An 11164-nucleotide genomic window follows, 5' to 3' on the forward strand; every position below is an offset into this window, starting at 1 on the left:
GGTGTACATTCGACTAAGACATGCGGAACAGTTGAAAAATCAGTAGCATTCCTATCTACTGATCTATACAGATCAGTAGATAGGAATGCTACTGATGACCGTGCCCAATACGCAGTGGTGCAAAGCATACTCCCACCCTGTGAACCCTGCGCTGACTAGACTTTCAATGCATGATTAGAGGCTTGATTTGATATACAATATTAGTGGTGTACCGATGGCATATTCCTGCTGTCACGAGTAGGGTTGGTCATTATTTAGCTGCTTGTATATGGGACTAACAAGGGGATGTGACCCTATGGCGTTGCTGAATTAGCTAAAATATCAACCAAGACTTTACCTGTGATACCTGGCTAGGGATCCAGAAAGCGAATATCAAAGTTTAACTCTGAAAGAGGGTGTAGCAGTTGTTTCACTAGATAAAAGCGGATGAGGACTGCTGGTTATCTTTGATAATGCCTATTAGACAATTAGAGAGTCGGTAAATAGCACGCAGCTTTAGTACTGGTGGGGTATTATATGATCCCGGGCAATTGCGGTCGCATATAACTCTGCAGGGTATATGCTGCATTCATGTGGAATCCCATTGTAGATTGTTTTGCTTGGGCAAACACAAGCAGATCCCTAAACACTTCTGATTTCGAGCTATCTATATATATCGGCTAGAATTCATAGTATTCATCTCCGTGTGTTGCAAAGACTTGCCAATATATACATGGAGATGTGTTGACTTTCAATTAGCTGCTAAGAGTAAAATAGGCGGAGATCGTACATTCCAAGGGTCTACGGCTTGCCTGGCTGACGTGGAAGATATATTAGCCAATGTAAAGTTTATATTTTAAACTAGCTCTTGAATCCTGATTCCAGAAGGACGGCTGGCAGCTCTGCGCGTTCTATACAGATTTTCCCATTGTGGCATAAAAACGGATGTCGACCTTAAAAACGGATGTATTTCGTAATGACAACTGTTGACGTTGAAGTATCAGTGGTGATTCATTGGCGTCCTCGTACAGACTTTGGACGGCCGAAGTGTAAAATGTGCTGCGTCGATCCAGATAGATTTGTGATGGATTGGATTGAGCCATAGAAAAGTGGAATTTCTAGCTCCCAAGTATATGCGAAGCAATATGGCCTTAGTCACTGATGCTCCTAAATTCCTACTCCAACAACCGAATAGAAGTAAAGTTCCGCAGGCTGGAATTATCATTTGCCTTCAAACACGTTTCCTGCAAACCAAACTAAACAGGTTCGTGTTTGTGCAGGAGCATTTGGCATCGTCCATATTTCGTTAGAATCCACGACAATGACTTTGTAATAATTTAGCCATTATTACTTGGAATTGGTGGAACCATTGGCTAGCTTCCGAAGTAATACATATTTTGATTGCTACACGTTAGTTCTTATTCTGTTTTCAGGAAATCGAGAGCACCCAGAGTCCATTTTTTCCTCAAGATAAAAATCCAAAATAGATCATCCGCACTGTCCTCTTCTTCGTTTACATCTATTGCGCCCTCTTTCACATTAATAGCTGGCTAGGTCTTAGCAAGAGGAGGTTTTTCTTTAGATCTACTTCCTTAGTATTCACAAGGAAGTAACGGCTGCTTCTTCTTGATGTGCTTGTGTCAATAATGTAGAACCCTTTCTCAGAACTATTCAACGTATGATTTTCCGTCATTTTCTGAATGTTACCTGTTTCTTTGCCTATGCATTTCAGATGTTTTGCATTTTTTGGAGTTTTTGAATTGTTTTTCCTCTTTCTACTTTTGGCATGCTCTTGAATATGTAAGGTGTTCATCGCTACCACTCAGGCATGCCGGTTTCGATGCTGAACATTCCTTTGTGCCATTTTCTTTCCTCCACAGTGGTCACAAGTAGGTGATCCAGGACATGCCATCTGAAAGTGACCCTATTTTGGCACCTGAAACATTACAAAGGATTCGGAATATACAACAGTTCAGATACTAAATGTTATACATCGTTGTTTGGCGTATGGCCATGTATCCAGCTTTGTGTCCATAAAACGGTATGTGTAGTTGGAGCACTTGTACATGTGTTTTTGTAAGAGGCGACTCTTAGAACGTCAGTTCAATTCCGCCTCGTATCTCTGTGAAGAACAGTACCACTGTCAAAAGGGCCAGATATATGTGTAGTGTAGGTTTGTATGAGTAGTGTGCATGATCTGTTGTTGTGTTCTGGCCATCTGGCTACCCAGAAGCGTCAGTCACCTGGAGAGATAGTTCTAAGTACTCTTCCACACCACGGGAAGGTGCGCCAGTCCAGAAAAGTGCATACTGTTTCAATTGGAGACTCTAACTCAGCGGATGTAGCCAAAAGATGGCCAGATTCCTCAGGGGCCCACTCCAGAGGAGGGCAAAAAATGCCATGGTGTAAATAGAAAAATAATAATAATAAATAAAACAAAAAAAATAACCTTGCCTGACATTTCTAATACTGTATTAAAATCCTACAACTGAATGCACAGCGATCACGGATGGTGGCGGACGAGGTCAGAATAATCGCGATGTTATATGTTTGCAAGAGCCATATTATTCTACTCACCTGTTAGTGTAGTAGATTCAAGATGGCTGTCTGTGTATTGTTCTGTGCTGGTAGCTCTCTCTGCAATTGACTTTGAAAGCGGTTTTTGTGAATGAAGAAGTGTATAAATAGTTTAGAGTAATTTTGGATACTTCCCGAGTTGTCAGGTATTAATATAAATTAAATAGATACTTAATAATTAATTAATACTGTAATATTAATTGATTATGCATAGTCAGAATTATTGTTTGTTTGAAAAGTATTTATTTATTTCTGGAACTAATATTTTTAATATCAATAGGGACAGCAGAAAATAATAGTGCTACTGGTTTATTGCTCTGCAATATTTTTTGTAATCTAGCAGTTGAATAGTTGATTGGTTAACATTGCTGAGTAATTAGTTTGAGTTTAGTTGGTATTAATATTGTGATTGAAGTTGCAGATTAATATAATTACCAACTTGTGATTAGGAAGGTCGAAGTTCAGTTAAGCTGCTTTGATCGTTTCAGTGTTTTGATTTTCCGTGTATGCCAGTTATAAAACATCGTTTGTAGTGTGGATAGATAATTGGAATTCATAATAATTAACCTACTGTTAGTTGTGTAGTTGGATAATTGAACTCGATAAGAATTATGGAGGGTTCGAGGGGAACAGTTAGGAAGCATACAGGGAAGGATAGTCTCCCCCTACTTCCACCTAAAATGTCGCAGTCGCAAGAAGAGTTTAAAAGATATGGGGGAGTTTGTATACTAGAGAAGACGTAATCAGGATCAATTTAGAGGTTATGGGATCATGCTGTTCAGTTGTGGAACTGGAAGTGTGGATAATAATAGAGAACTTAATGTGGTAGAAATTCATAGGTTATGCAATCAATTTGCTAAGTGTGTCATAAGAGAGAGAGAGAGAGAGAAAGAGAGAGAGAGTCTTTTATTGCACCACCATGATTGGATCGTGTTGCAATGTCCCTTCACGGCCAAAAGGCCGGAGGTTAGCACTTATGGAGATGATAACAAGCAGATATATCACAGAAATAAATAAATTGCCATTAAGTGATATAGGACAAAAAGAATTAATAAGACAATACAATGACTGCCATAATGGCATTAGGTTAGATAAAAATATTAAGATGACATAAAAATTACATTAAATAAATACTGGTGTAACGTAACATTAGATTAAACTAACAAAATGACACTTGAAAGCCCCGATTTTCGTCTTCGCAGCTCGTGGGAGAGAACAGCATGGATAGAGGCAGTTAATGCACATACCGCTGGCTCCTTTCCTGGTATGTTCAGTAATTAATAGGAGTATTAAAGTGGCGAGTGCAGAGCATGTTAGCTCGGATGCGATGACGAGAAGGCTTTTCATTTTGCAGACTGTCCGGACAATCGTTGACGGTTCCTTACTGGAGGGAACCTGCGGAGATGGGAGAAATCCCAGGAGCCGCTAGACCCTCAATATACCTCATACTGGAGGGAACTTGGGGTGAATTTGCATGTCACTAGATTGCTTCGAGGACGCCCTCTGTCTATGCTGAGTGATTGGGGGGAAATGGAATGTATGGGATCCAAAATCCTCTTCCTATAGTGTCGGCTAACAGCAAATTTCTCTAAGTTGGCATCGATGTCCTGGATTCTTCCGAGCATCTGGTAGGGTAGGAAGCGATCTGATGAAGTAGAACCGTGAGTGAAGAGGACAAATTGTTGAGGTGGTTCGGAGCTGGGCAGGTGGAATTCTCCAGCCACAGAGATCCCAGAATGAAGGAGAAGTGATGAGACTGGTCAGCATCTTTATCGTGATTACCAGTCTCCTTTGTTCAATGAGAGAGGGCAGTCTGAGAATTCCCAGGGTCAGGGCCATTGCAGTCGTATGGGCTTGGGGTGGTATCCCGTGTTTGTAGGTTACACACTTGAGGAGCCGGTACTCTGCTACCCAGATGGGTTTTGTGTTCGTTGGTGCTGCCCACGCTCAGATTTCTGCTGCATTAAGTAGCGGGTGATATATGATGGTCCTGGCATATTTTGTTGCGGTAACCTTGTCTGAGACGTAATGAAGGTGCTGCTTCGCTCTCCATTTCAGGTGCGCCACTCGCCTGATGAGTTTTTCGATGTGATGGTTAAAAGTTAGCTTTGTGTCAAAAACCTCCAAATCTAAATGACATGAAACAGGAAGCATGAATACTGCATTAATCTTTGACGAGATGGTTGTGGGCTCTTTCTTCAAGGAGCAGAGTATGCACTCATACTTTGCTGGGTTGATATTAAGGCCAAATTGTGTGAGATAGCCTACTAGTGCGAGGAGCACAGTGTTAATTTCCTCTGTGATCATAATCGGGTCTGCATTTGTTTGGATAGTGGTCTATTTTTAAATCGTCAGCATAAGAAAATATATCTGGTGTCTGGATTATAAAAGGAAGATAATGGCAGTGAAGAGGAGGCTTGGGAGGACTTCCCCTTGTGGTACTCCTGTGGATATTTGCTTAGTATAGCTTTTGTCAGAATTATGGAGTATGATTGTACAGTTCTGAAGGAGTGATGAGAGGAAATGCAATGCATCGACACTTATGGAGTTGTGGTCTTCAAGCAGTCGTAGGAGGGCAGGTACTTGAACGGCATCAAATGCTGCTTCGATGTTGAGGTAGGTTATGAGGAGTTCTTTCCTCTCAAAAGCTGTAAGGATGCTGTGGGTGGTGGCAAGGACATTGGTAATGGTGGACCTGTTTGGTAGTGATGAATGAATTGGTGATGGAGAATCTGGAAGTACATGAGCTGTTAGAGTTTGCAGGAGGATCCTTTCTAGTAGTTTCAGGAGACATGGGGAATTGGAGATGTCTGAAGTGTTTCTCTAACGATGGCGTTCTTATTTTCGGGTGTGGCCTTACCAAATAGGCATTCCATTGATGGGGAGGATATGTTTGGTTAGTACTGCATTGAAGATTCTAATAAGGGGCTCAGTAGATGTACAATTTTATCTTATATCATTGTATTGTGCTCCTTCAATGGATTTTAAAGATTGCATGGATTAGTGACAAATGGGCCTGGAGTACTGGGGTCCATAGTTTAACAGATATTTATTTAAAGTATACCCAGTAAAATAAGTACAATTGCCCAGGAATAGATTTGATTGTGAGTTTTTTCAAGTTGTTACCTAACAAGTTGCTTTTATTATATAATAAATGTTTATAGGAAAGTTTATTCCCATCGAAATTGAAGATAGCTTTATTGAGGCTAATTAGGAATCCTGGGTATACTTTAAATAAATATCTATTGCATGGATTATTTGGAGTATGCGTTTCTCACTTTAAGACCTAAACAAGTGATTTAACAACAGATGCTAATGCAAAATCTCTAGTGTGGTATGGTGTAACATCCGATACGAAAGGTTTATTGCTGGAGGAGTTCATATCGAGTAATAATTTGTTTATAATAAATATATATATATACAACTATTTACATTCTGTAGACCACTGGATGAATCTAATAATTGATTTAACTATAACAACTTCTGACATGAGACATGGAATTTGTAACTGGCAGGTAATAGCTGATTGAATATCAAGTGGTCATCGAGCCATATTTTTTTCATGTGAAGCACGTGTTGGGTATAACTAGAACTGAGGATCAGTTACCATACATGATTCGGTTCTCACTGAAATCGTTTGATGAGGCTGTGTACGAATTTCCTTATGAATTTCCTTTGATGAGGCTGTGTAAGATTTTCCTTTGATTAAACAGCAACAGATAGTCCATGAATCTGCAACGTATCTAGTTGATACTACAAGGGATTCCATAATAAGGGGGAATTATAAGTCAGGCAAGAAGAAGATTAATAAAGTAAAACCCTGTTCACGATGGACAAACGAATTGACTGTTTTACGCCGGATTGTATACAGGGTTAGGAGACATCAGCATCAGAATTGGGCTCCTTCAGTGGTAGTTAGATTGTATGATAATTGCATATCTTTAAAAAATAACTATAGGAGAACCATGGCGATCGTTTGTAAAAGAATCGGGGAGAAATGCTCCTTGATGATAATTACACTGTATAAGCTGTCAAGAGATAAACTGAGAAGTTTGGACGTTTTTAATACTATTCAAAGAGATTCTACCGAAACTATTGAGTGGAAGGATCCGGTAGATGCAATATTGACCAGGTTGTTCCCAGATGACAGGCCGTCTTTGGTTGCGAAGTGTCAAGCCCAATGTGGAGAGAAAATAAGTCTTATCTAGCTAGAGATAATACCAAGGCGTTTACAATAGATTTACAATTGCCCAGGAATAGATTTGATTGTGAGTTTTTTCAAGTTGTTACCTAACAAGTTGCTTTTATTATATAATAAATGTTTATAGGAAAGTTTATTCCCATCGAAATTGAAGATAGCTTTATTGAGGCTAATTAGGAATCCTGGGAAACCATTGTTTGTGCCCAAATCCTACCGTCCTATTGCCTCATTGGCAAATCTCTGTATAGTGTTGGAGTGGTTGATGGCAGCTCGTTTACAAGAAATATTAATGCACCATGATATGAGTCCACCTAATCAGTATGGATTTACATCAGGAAAATCGTGAGGATGCTTTAGTAGATTTTAAAACATATATTTTAAATTCTGATTCAAAATATGTACTTGCTATATACATCGGGTTTGAAGGTGCATTCGACTCTGTACGGTGGGAGGCAGCTCTTTCTCAGCTGTGTCGTGCCTGAGTGCTCTAAGTAGTTATATAGTTTGTTTAGGAGTTTAATTTTCTGAAAGATATGTAATTGTTAGGTCGAAACATTTTTATCTTCAAAGGCCGATTTAGCGAGGTTGTTTTCAGGGCTCTGGACTGGGACCTTCCATTTAGAATCTGGTGTTACAGAATTGGTTAGTTCTATCACAAACCAATCACTATGTGATAACTTTTGCTGATGATCTCACATTAATTGTAGAAGGGTGATATCTACAGAATTTGCAACAGAATGCCAATCGGGGCACAGAGAGTTAAGCTTACTCTCATCTCTCAAAAAACAAACGATGCTTTTTAAAATAAAGCTTTATTTGGCTCGACCGCCGCAAATAAAATTAAATGGGAAACAGTTGTCTTAGTTTCTGAAACTAAATATGTAAGGGCTCATTATTGATCATAAGTTGTCTTTTTATGTACATATAATATACTGACATAGTAATATTAGGAAATTTGCTAGTTCTATTTTAAGAGTTTCAAGAGCTGATTGAAGTGTGTCTGATAAATCGCTGTTCTTATATTGTAAAGTGGTGCTTCTGCCTATTGTCGTGTTCGCAGTTGGTCCCATAGTGGCTCTTGTAAGATTTCAGGCTAAACTAAATTAACTAAAAAACTATCCTTCTTAGTGTTTGTAGAACTGTAGCTGCTGCTGCGCTTCGAGTGTTGACTGGGATTAGCCCCCTGGATCTAATTGTGGCTTATCGAGGATTGTGTTATGGGATGAAGAAGAAATGCCTACTAGACTTATCGGTATTAAGCGTGAAAAAGAGGAGTTGTTTAAATGAGATTGTTAGCTTGTGGCAATCAAGATGTTCGACAGGGGCACAACGTCTTCTGGTTGTGTGACCTGGAAATTTATTCTGTTTGTAACTTTCTTACGTGAATAATCAATTAGAAACTGGTTTACACCGAGTTTACAGACATCATTTTTAATAAGAGGCCTTGGTTCAATGAATGCGAAGTTACATCAATTGGACTTTCGGATTCAGATCTCTGTTTTTGCGATGAGGCTGACAGTTGCACCATACACAGGGTGTTTCAAAAATTACGGTCACTAATTTAAAAACTAAAATAAGCAAAAAAATTCCCAGTGAACATCGGGCCGCAAATGAACCGTTTTCGAGATAATGCACATTTTCCGTTAAGGTCTGCCACTGATTATGGGAGCTCTCTGGGAGGGTAGTCTGTATTGCTGGGACCTTGTACACGCTGGATAGTAGTGGTACAGTAATTGGCTATGTAAATTTCGCCACTCACTGCTATGATTCAATACACGCTCTTGCAGAGTAACCCTCCTTGTCGAAATTCTTGGATTTTATTATATTTCTTTCTAACATTTGATGAATAAAATTAAGCGTTTTAGTACAGCAGCAATACGGATTTCTCGATCAGAATGGAGGTTACGTAGATCAGTTTTAAATCTTTATTATACGGCAATTTTTCTGCCGATAGTATCATCAGTGTTGGTAACTTATGTGAATAAGATTGCAGTTCAAAGAATTACCCGTGTGGAAGTTTCGCCCTTCAAAATTAATGGGCCATCCAGTTTCCTTCAGCCGAATTTACAACTCAAACTTTGCACCGAAAACTGCTATACTTGTAAATAATATTAATGTGGCTGTCACTGCTATTGCCAGTCTCTGCCCACAAACCATGAAACTTATTCATGTTTATGCTTAATCATTTTCCTTTTACGTTGCATCTGTTTACCTCTCGCCATCACCATCAGAGGACTTCCAGTCCTTTCTTCACTTGCTTGAATTTCTGATTCATAAATTAAGCTCTGCCAATCTACTTACTATAGACGCTAACGCAAAAGTCGATATGTGGCTCAGTGGCTGCTTGAATTCAAGAGGTTCGCTGTAAGAGGAATTTATATTCGCTTTTAAAGGTCACAAACCTTCCAAACTAACCGTATACCTTTTCAAGCACATATGGTGAATCGAATGTTGATCTAATCTTGGCGTCTTCTAGATTTGTGAGATATATTAAGGATTGGGCAGTGATGACTGATATCACCAATAGTGATATCACTATTGGTGACATCAGCCAATTGTATTTAGTGTTATTAAGGAAAATATTTTAACCGCCCTTCCTTAAACTGGAATAAATTTAACGAAATCATAACTATTGTCATCAATCCTGATGCTTTACCTCCTTTAAACCAACTTTCTGCACTGGAACATATGCTATTTATACAGTCTTCTGTCTTCAGAGGTTTTGCTGAAACTGCTAAGAGGAAAAAGGACAGACCATCGTTTGATTGGCTGATGAAGTTGTTCACTTTAGGCTAGCTTACACAAATGCTAGGAAAAGATAGCATAAGGCTATAGTTGATGATAAATCTCGTTTATGGAGAGAATTGGTCCCCCACACATGGAATTGAGACCCTTGAGACCTGATTTATTGTATAAGTCGAAATAAATTGCTTTTGGTGAAATTTATAAAACAGTGGTGACACAAAATGACCAGGATACATACGATTGGAAGGCAACTGTTTCTCAAATCTTAAATTATCTCTTCCCCATTGACGACGTTACTTGCGATTCGTCTTTCTCAATCTCATATTCGCAGTGAAAATGCTGGTTATTGCGGTGCTGATAACTGTGAACTTTTTTAACCTTCAGAAACTTGCGGCAGTGTTCTCTAAGTTGAATATTAAAAAGTGTCCAATGCACGACTTCATCGAAAACATTGCTATCAAAAATTTTTGAATTCTTTCCACAGGCGTTACTAATTATTTTTACCAAGTGCTTTTTACGGGGACTGGAAACGAGCTTTAGTCAGGATTTTACATAAGCCTGGTAAGGCTCACTCTGATCCTAGGGTTTACAGCCCAATTTCCCTTGTTTCAAATATTTTAAAGTACATGAGCGTCTTCTAGCCCCGTTCTTTTAATCAATGCTTGAGAATCACAATTTATGCTTGCCAAAACAATGTTTCAAAAAGGGCCTACAGCTGAGGATATTATCCTGTCTTTACTTAAATATATCTCAGATTCCACGGCCACGCCCTCGTGGTAGTAGCACAGTTAGTAGGATCGCTGTCCTTTGCAAACAGGATGGAAAAAACTTGAGTTCCAATCCCGTCGAAGACGGGAGAAATTTTATGGGTAATTTTCACAACAGAGCAACATAAGATTAGTCGCTGATGCTCCAGAAAAAAAAAAAAAAAAAACAACAACCCCACGGCCCTTATGCAATGGCGGTTTCCATCGACGCCGAAGGTGCTTTTAACAAACTCTGGCAGGACAGCGCTCTCGAGTCTAAGGTTTGCCAACAGTGACAAACACACTTTTCAGGTTCTTCGCAGCCAATATTTCATTATAAATTGATTGTGTTTCTTACCCTTTCAAGTGAAAATGAATCACTCAGTCGTTGCAAGCGGACTCGTTTTGACCGAACCTTCTACTTGAAATTTGACATTAGAAATTATACGCAAAACAAGGGGAACAAATGGAATGAAGCAGGTCTTCATTAGAAACAGCATGCCGACGTATTGGTTTAAGCGAGCTCACATCGTTTTGGATATCTATCGTAAGCTGATTTTTTGCGACTTGTGTATAGGAAGATCTGTTTTTGATTGTCGGGAATTCAGTTCTCTTGGTTGCTTAGTATTTGCGGAATGCCACCTATTCAAAGAGCCGAGAATCCAGTTCTCTTGGCTTCTTGAATAGGCATAATATCCCTCCCCCACCACTTGCATTTTGGACATTTCTGATTGATATGTTCCCTGAGATCTACGGTTGAATCAGACAGCAACTACACGGTATGACGTTTGTGAATGACCATACTTTCGACAATTAAAACAACGGAGATTCGGAATGTATGATCTGATGTTACAATTTTGATATTCAGCCTTGACTGGTATAGGTGGTTTGGGAGTGTTAAGGTCAGAGTGAAATT

The sequence above is a fragment of the Mastigoproctus giganteus genome, chromosome 3, assembly GCF_048544385.1.
Source record: "Mastigoproctus giganteus isolate SK-2022 chromosome 3, ASM4854438v1, whole genome shotgun sequence".
NCBI lineage: Eukaryota > Metazoa > Arthropoda > Arachnida > Uropygi > Thelyphonidae > Mastigoproctus > Mastigoproctus giganteus.